Here is a 13,972-nt window from a genome sequence, read left to right as displayed (position 1 = left end):
ATATGACACAATATATATGAAACAATGACAACTTCTTTCAACCAACTTTAAGAAAGGAGAAGGTTATTAATTCGTTCATATTTTTGTTATGTTTGCTTCCTTATAACTTTTGACCGAGCGAAGCGATGTTGATGATTTTTTTAATATTTGAAAACTGGAGCTTCCCGTTTGGTCTTATTTCAATTTGGTTAAATTCTGACAGTGAAAAAAACATAAAGGCCTAAAATTAGCCCAACGAGTAACTTCAATGCCAATTTAGTTCGATTCTTTTATTTAAAAGGGTAGACTTCACAAATGTCCCATGATGATAGCAATAAGACGTGATTATGGAATCCTGAAAGATTTGAGGAAAATCTTTAAATCATACACCTTAAATAATGATATTTAGTCTCAATGTGTATTAAGTGTGACCTTCATTGTTGGAAGACAGATTTCATAATCTTTTTATTAACCGACTTCAAGAGAAAAGGAGATTGTCAATTCGTCGCAATCCGCTTTTTGTTGTTTGTTCCACGATTTCTCAAATACTCCTGGACCGAAGTAAGAAATTATTTTTTATCTGAAAGATTGTATCCCCAGGTGGTTAAGAACACCATAAGTAATCACCAAGCATTAATTTAGTAGATACATAACTCAAAGATGACACTGACTTCAAAAGATGATTAGATATTAAGAAATTGTGTAGGTTATTTACTTAGGTATCAAATTAGATTATTGGAAAGTAAATAAAAATTGTGTCCCTTTTTCTACATTAGGTGTTTAGTCGACTTTTGTGCATATACTTAAAATTTATTATTAGATAGGTAAGGCTAGAAAATAGTACTTATTTGAGTGTAAAAAACTTTTTTTGCTTTTTAATTCCTGTGTTCCTTTTTTGTTTCATGAACTCGTTTTTCTTATTACTTAAAAATAATTTATTTCCATTTAAAATAAGTCTTCTTAAGTTATTAGGAAGTAAAGCAGTAACGACATCCTTTCATAACTGTTCTGACAAGTTTGAAGTGTATATTTTATTTGTATATGTTTATATCTAGTGTTGTTTAAAGTTTGTTATCTTAAAGATAACTACTATATATATCCTCTTGATATGACGCATACAAGTGAAAATATCTAAATAAATATATATGGAACAAATACTGGATTGGGAATAAGGATATTAATATTGTCAATAATATTAATGAAGATGTCATTTGTGCTTATACAAGTATGACTATATTTAAGGTTATTTATATGTTATTGCATATTTAAAAAGTATTCAGAAATAGAAATACTGAATTCAGTTTTATTAGATAATAATAATAAAAAAAAATATGCAAAACAAGATTGAAGACGTAAACAGTGGCTTTTCGATATCTCATATATGTAATTATTAATTCAATAAGTAAGTACCTATATATGAAATAGCATTTTAAGAGTAATAAAACATAAAATCGTTTAACAAAATTAAAATAAACTAACTTTATCCAGAATTAAACCTTTTTTTTTGCATTAAAAGGCAGAACTGGATCACGAAATAATTGATTGGATTATACCTTTCAACGAGGCCAGATACGCGACCCTCATACGTGATTGGTGTAATTCCATTTAATTTATTTTTTGACGGACAATTAAACTAATTATTAAAAACCACATATCACGAGGTCAAAGTTATTAGATATAAGACCTAATGTTCTAGTAATTAAGTAGCTTTATTTACATAGCAAATGTTTCTATTTTGTGTATCGTTGAGTGTTTCTTTTATTAACCAGTTGGAATCAATTGAGTGACAGTTTTATTACTGATCTTAATTCAGTTTTCTTAGAATATTGACGTTATATGTTTTAAGTTAGGTTTGTTAATATTAAATAACGTAATCTGTTTTCTTAATCTTCAATTTACCATTAAAATGGTCGAACTGGTACGATACTTTTTTTAAGTTAGAATAGTGTGATTAGGAAATTTATTAAAAATTATATCCAAACTTAGCTAAGCCTATTATAACCTACTAGGTATCAGCCCCGGCTTCGCACGGGCTCTCTACTGAAAATATAAAATAGCTTATTTAATTTTGAGAATTATTAAACTTATATTATGATAAGTGGTAACTTAGAATTAGTATGCCCGATTTAAATTATTTAAAGAGTAATTTACAGATACTGATGTAGGCTTGAAAACGAAGTACTTTATTTTGATAAGACTTAATACCGTAAGCGTTTATTGGAAAACTATGACCTAATGGTCACAAAATCGTTTATTGGTAAACTATGACCTAATGATCATAGTTTACCAATAAACGATTTTGTTTTATAATATGTATATGATACATACGTAATGACGGAAAACGAAAATATACTTTTATATTGTCTTTTGATGATATTTTAATGTATTGAAAGGTAGTGTTGCAAAATAATAAAATTAAAAATATGACATTCCGAATATTTACTTTCATTTTAATGTGTGACACAAATGAAAATATTATTTTTGTACCTGTTGTTGGGAACACTGCGGTTATTGGTTAATGTTAAGGAGATTGGTAAAAAACTTGAGACTGTCGGTTAGACAAGACAATTATCTTTTATCTCATATTTATTGTTAAACCGTAAAAAAAAATTAAATTAAGATTTTTTGAATGGTTGTACTTATGTCAAACAATAAAAAAACGTGCTGTTATGGAAAAATAACAAATAAAAATATTGTTGGTGTTAATAAGCGCATTAATGTATGTTTCATCCAATTTGTACTAGACTGACTAGACTGGCTAGACTGTACGCGAAAGATATCCGAACTGTAGGCCTAGACTCGGCAAGAAATCTGGAATCTTGCGGATACGTACAACATATGGCTGAAACTAAGTAATCCAAATGAGCTAACCACGGATCAGGTCAATAAGTCCAGACTGATAACAATCTGTCGTTGGGTGGTTGAAATGGTCAACGACAGGTTCAAAAGACATTTTTGCCTGTTGCGTAATGTATATAATAACAGAGCCCTTCGCAGCATATTCGACTATTTCAAGATAGCAGCGGCGATCATATATAGTTTTCATGTTTTGATTGAAGATAATCCAAATACTGCTGTGATTTTAGAGATTATCCACCAAAGAATTAATATGCCAAATAGATTGGCAGATCTTGTAATACACCAAAACTACATCGCAGACGTGCTCAGTTTACTTTAATGACTGCAGATATGCCAGAATTTGTAGATTTTCCAAGAATGGATGAGAACGAATTATTTTTATTCGCTCTGGGCGTTTATCAATTAAAACAGGCCAAAAGCTGTTACGGTGAGCACGTCCTTGACTATGGAGCATTCAAAATTGAGCTCAGCAATGAGTTATTAAATGAAGACTTGGCGGAATTGCAGGGCAATGGTTTATGGATGATAAGAGGCCGACTGCAATCGCGACATGTGCATGACAGTATTATGTTTACGTTATAATCCATAGGTCGTTATCAGGCTGACAAGCAATCGCTCACTATTATTATTCGTGCATCATAGGAAAGCGAACAATTGGATGCTGCTCCCATATTATGTGCATTATACGGTACATGAGACATGCACGACATTTGCCAGCAATAACCTCTCCAGCTTATGGATTGGAGAACATTATTGTTGTACCAGACGATGATGATTTTATAGTATTTAATTAAACAAAATAACCCCTGCATATATATTTTATTTATAATCCTCAAAAACACAAAACAAGATCAACATGGCCAAAACAGATCAAGAACCAATATATCTTATTAAACGACGTTCAAAATAAGAATATGGTAGAACAAATCATTTGTTTTTGTTTATTAAACTCACTGAAAATGTATGAAGATGTTGAATTTTTGAACTCCAATAAAACCAAGGACAATGGCCCGACAGCTTTGGTGTCAAAATAATAAATACTCAGGGGGACAAGTTTTAACGGAATACAGCATATTTTTTTATTGGCCGGCATTTTCATATTTGGACCAAAAATGTATGAAATCGCGAAGATGTCCTTTGCTTTCTTATTTTATTTTCTCGTTGTTATTCTTTTTGTTGAATTCCTGTGGATTATAATCTATTTGGTATTTTTTGTGTAGAAGTAAGTATTTAATTTGTGTAAATATGTACAGCGGTGAGCTCCATGGGGGAGTATTTATTTTTCCAACCATGATTCCCTTTTCATTCCACCCCTTATTGACCCGGTCCCGATCCCCTCTTCGAGGAAAAAACAAAATGTAGGTGATTCCAAATCAACTCATTTGCAGAAAAAAATACCATTGCCCAATTGGTCGACTCGATCCAGTCGGTATATTATGTACCTAAATATGAAGTTTCAAAAACGTTACTTAGATTAGGACGCAGCTCCCCTTTGGTTCATGTGACTAATGCTTGTGAGCCCTCTTCCGAGTGCTTCCCTTTGTTCCATAAAGTTCGGTCTTTTCTTACATCAAAATCATATCAAGGATATAGTTAAGGATGGTGTCAAGCGTATTGGTCGTAATCGAGTGCCTGTGGAATTTAATTCAACTAATGCGGCTAGATCACCCAGCTCTTACTGCATCCAAATATGCTATTATTCCTTCATTTAATGTGTATTGTAAAAAATGTCCCCGTCGATTGGTCACTAGAGGAAGTAGCCACATAATTAGTAGTCACCGAGGGCTTTAGTGCCGTTGTTAGAGCTCGTCACTTAAACAGAAAAACTACGGACAACAAGATTGTTGTTGTTGTTTGTACCAAACAGTACTACTGTTTGGACTCCTATCCCTAAAGTAGTATTAACGTTTAATGGCCAACAGCTCCTTGATAGGGCTATTTGTTATTTTACTTCGCTTCCAGTACGAACATATGTATATTTTACCTACCACACAGTGCAACGAACGCTCTAGATTTGGACACATTGCTTCACAATGTCGTTCTACAGAGTACTGTTTCATCTGTGCCCATCCCCATGCACTTATTAATTGTACCAACCCATGCTCTCCTCAAACCTGTTTATTATGCTCCGGCAATCATAAAGCTACTGACTTCAAATGTCCTGAACATGCTAGACAAAGGGCAATCAAATTAGTTTTGTCTCCAGAGAACACGTCCTATTCTGAAGCATCTGTTAGATTTCCTCAGGTTAGGAAATCCTTTGCAATCGTTTCCCGCTCCCAGTTTTCTCCCTCTTCAATTGTATTTCAAATCCCTCAAACTTCAACTCAATCTCCCTTTCATGCCCAGTCTTAAATCTCAATTCTGGTCTCAATTAAACTCTCAATTAAAGGTCACACTGGTCAAACATTACAAAGTTTGAACCCCTAGCACAAACAATGAGTCGCAACAGATTTGATAAAATTCGACAAATTTTTCACATGAATGACGACTCTAAACATTTGCCCATTGATCATCCCCAGCACGACCGACTGCATAAAGTAAGACCAGTGATAGACTATTTGAACAAGAAATTTATTACTGTACCATTTGAGCATCGTCTATCACTAGACGAGCAACTGTGTTCCACTAAAATTAAACATTTTATGAAACAGTACTTACCCAACAAGCCCCATAAGTGGGGATTCAAATTATATGTTTTATGCTCTCTGTCTGGGTATGCCTACAGTTTTGAGATTTACTCAGGAGCTAAGGACATTGATCGTTTACCTGGCGAACCAGACCTCGGAGCTGTATCGAATACAGTTATTCGATTGTTACGACCACTACGAAGGCACGTGAATCATATAACCTATTTTGACAATTTTTATACAAATATTCCTCTGCTACATTATTTGGCCAACGAAGGTATTTATTGTCTTGGAACGGTACAAAGAAACAGGCTTGGAAAGTCATGCAAGTTGCCGGAGAAACAGAAAATTATGAAATGTAACGTACCCAGAGGAACATATCATGAAAATGTGGCCTCTTACGAAGGCCAAGAATTTTCTGCTACAAGTTGGAAAGACAATAAACAAGTGCTATTACTTTCCACGTATGTTGGCGCTGAACCAGCGGATACTATAACCCGCTACGAAAAAAAACTGAAGGCTAATGTTCAAATATCATGTCCTCAGGTCATAAAAGAATATAATGCACACATGGGTGGCGTTGACTTGATGGATAGCTTCATTGGTCGATATCGGATCCGCATAAAGTCGAGACAGTGGACAACGAGGCTCTTCTACCACTTGTTAGACATGACTGTCATCAATGCTTGGGTACTATACAAAAAGGTAAACACAGTGAAAGGAAAACTTCAGAAGAATATTATGACGTTAGCAGATTTTAGAACTGAGCTTGCCGATACTTTATGTAGATATCAAAGTCACTCGAAAAATAAAAGGGGAAGAGCCAGCACCAACAGTGGACAAGACACTACAGTACCTTCTAAAAGACCCCGCACAGGTGTATAAGTACTACCCTCTACTGATGTGCGTTGCGATTGTATTGGTCATGAAAAAATATTTATGGATTCTGGAAATAAGTGTAATTTTAATAATTGTAGGAAACTTACCTCCTGGTTCTGTAAAAAGTGTAAAGTGTCGTTATGCGATAATAAAAACAATCAATGTTTCGCATTATTTCATGCATAGGTATATCTGATTTCTTTATGGCCTTAATGCCTGAAGTATCAAAATTGATACCTGTTTTTTTTTTTTCTAAATAAATATGTAAAATTAATATTGTGATTTTTTTAGCTATTTTTCCCTTCATCTAGACCCTCAAGCACACACAGTAATATTAAAAAAAATCACTTTCGTAAATCAGGCTACTAAGGGTTAAGGCGTGAGTTCTGGCGGAAATATATCATAGGGTCGCTGATATTAGGCGATGCGGTGATAACCCAATAAAAGAGCAGGTGGAACGGTGGAGACGCCAGGGTCGTATCATCTTGATGCGCACCTGGGAATAAAGACTAATGAATCCCACAGCTGGACACAGAGTGGTTAAAGCCATAAGACCAATCCTAGACGACTGGGTTTGTTCTCGAAATCGAAATTTGACTTTTCGAATGGTGCAGATATTGACCGGACACGGATGTTTTGGTCACTATCTGTTTGCAATTGGGAGGGAACCGTCAAAAAGATGTCACCATTGCGTCTCCGAAGACGACACAGCGCAACACACGCTAGCGGAATGTCCAGCATGGGAAGAGCAGCGGAGAGAGCTCCGCAATGTCGTTGGTACAGACCTCTCGCTGCCAACCATTATGCAAATAATGGTCCCTAACAGGGTAGCGTGGGAGGCGATGGCTTCCTTCTGAGAGAAAGTCATGTCACTGAAGGAGGCTGACGAAAGAGAACAGGAAAAGGCACCTTCCTCTGACCCGATAAGACGATGTCATCCGGGACTAAGGCGGACAGCGCATGAGCGCCGTCTCCCGCCTTGACGGGCTTCCGGGTGGTGGACGTGGGGACGTCTGCCACCTTACGGTCTTAGGCCCCGAGTATGCACAGTGTACCATTGACTAAAATGAAGAGCCCAACTGAAGTAGAAAATACCCCCTCTTGTGGGGCAGCCGATGCTAGACCACAGCAGAATCGCCTTGCGGGCCCTGTGGCTTAGCAGAAGAGCGGCGCGTGGGACAATCCTTGGGGTTTTAGTCGGTAGTGCGTCCTTATCAGGACGAGAGTCCGACATAACTCCTCTTTCTTCCTCCCCAAGCAAGAGAGTATGCATTAAGCATTTCCCCACGAGAAAAAAAAAAAAGGCTACGACACAGGCCAATAATTCAGAAATTGATTTTTTTTTTTGTTTTTAGTCTTCCCAATGGTAATGCTTATCACTCGGAAAGTATGACAACTAATGATAAATTGTTAAATCGTTTCCTCTCTACAATCTTAACCCTTAACCACCTACCTCCCGTCTAACAGACCTGTGCGTTCCTGTACCTTTCCCCTGTGCCGATCTGTGTTGCGCAAGCGCTTGGCGAGGTCGGAGGTGCGCGCCACTTTTTCTTGGTAAGTAAAAATCTATCTCCGAGTGTCTCAGAAAGTGTCTCGGATGGTAGGTGTTTGTGTGACAATTTTTTTTTTCTTTTTTTAGGGTGAATATGGTTCTAAACGATTCCATTATTAGGCTCTGGTTAGAAGATAACATATCGGATGAATAAAATATACCGAACGATGAGTGTAACGATGTTGACACTGAAATTGGAGTACAACACGTACTGGAAGAATGCAGTGGATCGTGTTGTAAAATTGAACCCGAGGAAGAAACTACTTTATAAGCATGTATGGTACCTCTTTCATCCTACAATGTGCTTGACGAATCTCGGAGTAGGCCCTTACCAGGTTTCTAACAGCCCAAGCGACAAAGTAAAACGTCTTGTACAACCAATAAAAGGTAGAGGCGGAAATATTACCACAGATAATTGGTATACAAGTGACCAACTTGCCACTGAATTGTTAGACCCGTCCTATAAACTGACTCTTGTTGGAACACTGTAAAAAAATAAACCGGACATACCTTTGATATTTTTGCCTAACAGGACCAAAATTCTAACCAGTTCCCTCTTTGGATATCAATAAACAATGAGCATGGTACCCTATGTACCAAAGCCAAATAAATCTGTGATATTACTGTCTTCAATGCATTATGACGTATTTGTAAACAAAGGCCACGCGCGCTCGTAGGATGCAAGATCTCTATACTCGTTCAATTGTCATTTTACTCGTTCGTTCTTTGTCACGCGTCAGTTGCGTATTCACGAGTCGCGCGATCAATTGTCTTATCGTCTTTCGTCCCGCACTGTTTGCCTTCGAGTGTTGTGTCGTGCGTGCATTTCCAAGCTTTTTAACATTAAATAATGGACAAGTGGTTGAAACGAATATCAAAAAGTAAACCGCCGCAGGCGGATTATGTTCAAAGTGATGAAAAAATAGAAGCCGTTATTGCGGACGACAAAAGTGATACTGAGCCTGACCTACTAGCTCCCTCAACGAGTTCGCATGAAACGAAACGTAGAAAAGTTGTGCGAAAGTATGATATCGAATATCTAAAACTAGTATTCACGTGGAACCAAGACACAATGGATCCACGTCCTCAATGCGTAATTTGCTACGAACTATTAGCCAATGAAAGTATGCGTCCTAATAAGTTGACACGTCACATGGAAACGAAACATTCTCATTTAAAAAATAAGCCATTGGATTTTTTTCAACGAAAATTATTGGAAATAAAATCTTCGAAAATTATTGTTTCGCATTTCATAAATATTAATGAAAATGCTACTTATGCCTCGTATCTCATTAGCTTGAGAATCGCCAAATCTGGTAAACCGCATACGATTGGAGAAAATTTAGTGTTGCCATCATTTAAAGATGCTGTTGGTGCGATGTTTGGAGAAAAAGAAATCGAACGTATACCACTTTCAAATAATACTTTTGCTCGAAGAATTGACGCGATGTCCGAATGGGCAGAGGATGAGTTAATCCGTAGGGTAGTTGGTAGTAAATATTTTTCATTGCAACTGAACGAGTCTCTCGATGTACAGAGCCATCTCAGCTACTTGTTTTCGTACGTTATATATGGCAAAACAACACGCATGAGAATATCTTGTTCTACAAACCAATTTTTCGTGGAACAGCCGAAGAAATTTTCAAAGAAATTGATTCTTATACAAAAGAAAAAGGTTTGGAATGGAATAACTGTGTCGGTATATAAACTGATGGAGCTCGAGCTATGTGCGGCAAAAATAGCAGTGTGGTCACGAGGATTCTTGAATGAAGTCCCAGTGCTTCATGGACACATTTGTTGCCTTCATAGAGAAGCACGGGTCAAAAGCATTGCCTGATGATTTCAAAACAGTATTAAATAACGCTGTCAAAAATTTTAAATTATATCAAAGCGAGACCCTTACAATCACGTTTATTTCAACAGCTGTATGAAGAAATGGGTAGTCTTCATAAATCTCTTCTTCTGCATACAGAGGAAAAGCATTAACAAGATTAGCGGAATTACGCAATGAAATCACAGTTTACCTGCAAGAAAAAAAAGAATATCTTGATTATCCTGAACGAAGAATTCATCCTCAAACTCACATACTTGGCGGACATTTTCTCAAAATTAAACGAACCCAATTTTTATCTGCAGGGATCAGACGAATCCGATATTGTTGCAGTGCACGATAAAATTCGAGCGTTCATGAAAAAACTTATGTTGTGGTAAAGATGTATCGAGGAAGGCAAGTACGATTGTTTCGATACATTTGAAACTTTTATTATAGAAAACGAAGTACAGCCAGGTGTCAATGTAGTATCTGCGATTTAAAGTCATTTAACACAGTTGAAAAATAATTTTGACGCCTACTTCCGGGAAGAGATGAGGAAGTTCGACACGAATAACTGGATTTGTAAGCCATTTCAAGACAACATACCAACTGAAATGTCAACAAAAGCAAGTGAAGAGTTATCGATTTATCAGAAGATACCTCACTGAAAAATACTTTTAATCGCAAGCAATTGACGAAATTCTGGCTCTCAGTTGCTGACAGCCATCCTTGCCTGTTTGACGAAGCAATGAGAGTACTCTTCCCTTTCACTACCTCATATTTATGTGAAATGGGTTTTTCAGCCTTGGTTAACATAAAAACTAAATACCGAAATAGATTGGACGTATCGAACTCATTACGATTAAAAGTGACTAAACTCGACGTCGACGCTAAAGCTTTGGAAATGGAAAAATATAAAAAACAAATGCATCCCTCTCATTCTCATTGAAATGGCATGTCAAATAATTTTATTAATAAAAAAATATATTACAAATAGAAGTTTTTCTTCTTTCTTAATTGAAATGGGTGTGTTGACGAGCTTAAGAAAAGGCCCAAGTCCAGCAGTGAACGTCAATAGGCTGATGATGATGGTATGGTGGTGAACTAAGATAAGAATAAACATGTAAATGCTGCGGTAGCAAGCTGCTTTTTTGTCTTCATGACAAAAGGTGGGCCGCGAGTTTTAAACTTTCTTGTAGATAAGTCGCGGTCCCAACAAGTTTGGGAAACACTGGAGTAGATACTAATTACCAATTGTGTGGGACATATAATGTTGGAAGGAGAATCAAACGTTGGCCATTAGCATTATTTTTTCATTTTTTGAATGTTACATGTATAAATGCATTGGTTGTTCACAAAGCCAACACAAAAAATGTACGTGCTCACGTGAGGCGTCTATTCTTGCGACAACTTGCAACGGAACTTGTTGAAAGCCATCAAAAACGTCAAACCAACGTCAAGGCAACTCCAAAATTAGTAAAAAGGAAGTACATGGTTTGGAAACCCCATCTACTCTATCTACCACTAAACGTGGGCGGTGCTATAATTTCCCTAGAAAGAGTGACCGAAAAGTATCCACATAATGCAATAAATGCAAAAAGTTTTTGTGTAATGAGCACTTCATTGTTTACTGCCAAAACTGCAATAACGATGATTGCCATAGGTCCTAAATATTCATTAAATTTTAATGCATGATCTCATGTTGTGCCAAAAATGTTCCTTATTGTAGAAGTTTATATTTTAGTTATTTTTATACCTTAGAAGACTTTATTTTAAGTTGTGGTTTTTATGTCTTATAGATTAAATAAAGTACTTTCATAATTACTATTCGCTTGTTTCATTAAAAAAAAGGAATCATCAAATTTCGTCAATACAAATTAGGGTCACCACGGACCTCGTGCGAGCAATTAAGCGATTTTATTCGTGCGAGTAGTTAAGGGTTAATAAAACATTCAAATACATAAAAAAAATATTTCATTCTAACTGAACTCCTAATTTACAAAAATCTTTGATTTAGAGTACAGGTGTCTTCCAGACGGGAGGTAGGTGACTGTGTAACAAAATTCGTAGGTAGTTGGCTAAGGGTTAAACATAATATCCCACTTCGACGACTCTCAATTACCGAACAATGTCATATGTATACTTAGTCAGATATTTAATACAATACAAAATGCCAAACATCCTTTAATGGAATTGTCACAGCATTAACCATTAGAAAATGATATTATTTCACTCATTAATAATAAAAACCCTTTTGTTTTTGCTATTCAGGAGACATGGCTCAAGCCTGGCTCCAGCTTTAAGATCCCAGGTTATTTATGTCTTCGTGACGATAGGCCAGATGGTTATGCTGGTTTTGCCATTTTGATTTCTAGAAAGGTAATTTTTATTCAAATTTCTCTTTCTGCCCATAGTGAAGACATTTTTGCAGTTACTGTCATAGCTTTAAATATTTCTTTCCTCTCTATCTATCTGCCTAACCCTAACCTTGCCCTACGCTTCGAGTTAAAACATATTATTTCCAGTCTTTCCCCTCCTTTTTTTTTTGTTAACGCGGTGAAAGGTTTTATACCTACCCCTCCGTCTAGGGGAGACGGAGGATCTTATGTGGGATTCACGGGCCAGAAGGGCCCATGGTACCCACTAAAACACCAGCGGTCACTCTCCTAACCGCCTGGTGGATCGACGCGGGAATCGCTCAAGGCATGCATCCGCGACGATCTGGCGGCAGGCCGCGAACGGCCACCTCCCCCCGAGGGCTCACTCCACGTGCCAGGCGTCACCGAAATTGTATGGATTATCGAAAATTGTAAGCCATTGACTCACCAACTTATAAACTTGCCAAATTTCTTTCAAAGGTATCATCACGACTCCAGAGCCACACAAGGTCATTTGTTAAGGATTCCTACTAGTTTGTTAATGATATAAAACTTCTAAAATTGCTAGACAATGACAGTATGGTCAGTTTCGATGTACAATCATTATTCACTAGTTTAACTATTCTTGACTGCATCGAGATTGTAAGAGTTAAGTTAAAGGATGACAATATGCCTATAGCATTGCCTAACATCTGGCTACCTTATGTGGGAGGATGAATTCTAAATACAAGTAGATGGAGTTGCAATGGGTTCACGAGTTTCCCCCTTTGTCACTGACATATTCATGGAGGACTTTGAGGCGCGAGCCCTTTGCTATCCTCCAATAAAACCTTTCATATATAAACGGTATGTAGATGACACCTTCACAATATTAAAAAAAAAAACATCTACTTTTCTGAACCACTTTAATTCTAGCAATAGCAACATTCAGTTTACTCTAGAATTAGAGGCAAATATTTTTTTAGCTTTCCTTGATATACATGTCATTAGGAATCCTGACAATACTTTGGGACATACTGTGTAAAGGAAACCCACACATATGAAAAGATGTATCAATGCCCAATGGTAACTCACACCACCACCTATCCAGCTAGCTACCGTTGGCAAATCTTAGTTACAGAGAACCCAACACCTTTGTGATGCTGACCATCTAGAGGCCGAGCTGCAGCATGTAAATTATGCTCTCAACACCAACAACTTGCCTGTACCGCGCCAGCATCGCAAGAAGCACTTGAAGCCACCCACAGTTAAGTGACAACCTGCAATATTACCATATATGTGAAGGGAGTTACTGACAGAATAGGCAACATCTTGGAGAAGGTTTTGATCAAGACTATATACTAACCACACAAGAAATTTAGCCAATTTTTGAGACCTATCAAGTGTACCATTCCTTTAAAACAAGCAAACATTGGACAGACAAAGAGGAGTATCGGTACAAGGCTGAAGGAAGATATCTCAGAAATTACAAATGGGCGCCCGTCAAACAGTCAGCTTGTTGTCGGCAGTGTATGAACACACAATGGACAAATAGGCCACTACATTCGGTTTGATAAAACACAAATCCTTGCTTGTGAAGACAGGTAAATACTGAAGTTAATCCACAAAGCTATTGAAATTAAAAAACATCCCAATTTTAATAGAGAAGATGGCTGGAATCTATCCAACACTTGGAAGCCCTGCTTAAAAATATGAAATCCCATGTCCGTGATACAGTAAGGACACTGCAGGACCCTGTAACAAGGAAGCACATTCTGAGTCCAGAATGGTACGCCAGAAAATTAAGAAATCATTGGCAGTAGATGATAAATAACAAGACCAACTGACAGACAATCACATCTGATCTGCCCGTGATCAAGGTTGCTGCAAAGTAACCGAAATG

General features: G+C 36.9%; 1 pseudogene; it reads left to right on the top strand.

The window, feature by feature from the left end:
- Nucleotides 1-1,885: 1,885 nt before the first annotated feature.
- LOC133318900 (uncharacterized) lies at nt 1,886-3,632 on the top strand (annotated as a pseudogene).
- Nucleotides 3,633-13,972: the final 10,340 nt, after the last annotated feature.

The sequence above is a fragment of the Danaus plexippus genome, chromosome 8 (genome assembly GCF_018135715.1).
Source record: "Danaus plexippus chromosome 8, MEX_DaPlex, whole genome shotgun sequence".
NCBI lineage: Eukaryota > Metazoa > Arthropoda > Insecta > Lepidoptera > Nymphalidae > Danaus > Danaus plexippus.
Note: the sequence above shows the minus strand (reverse complement) of the source record. Positions and strands in the feature narration are given on the sequence as shown.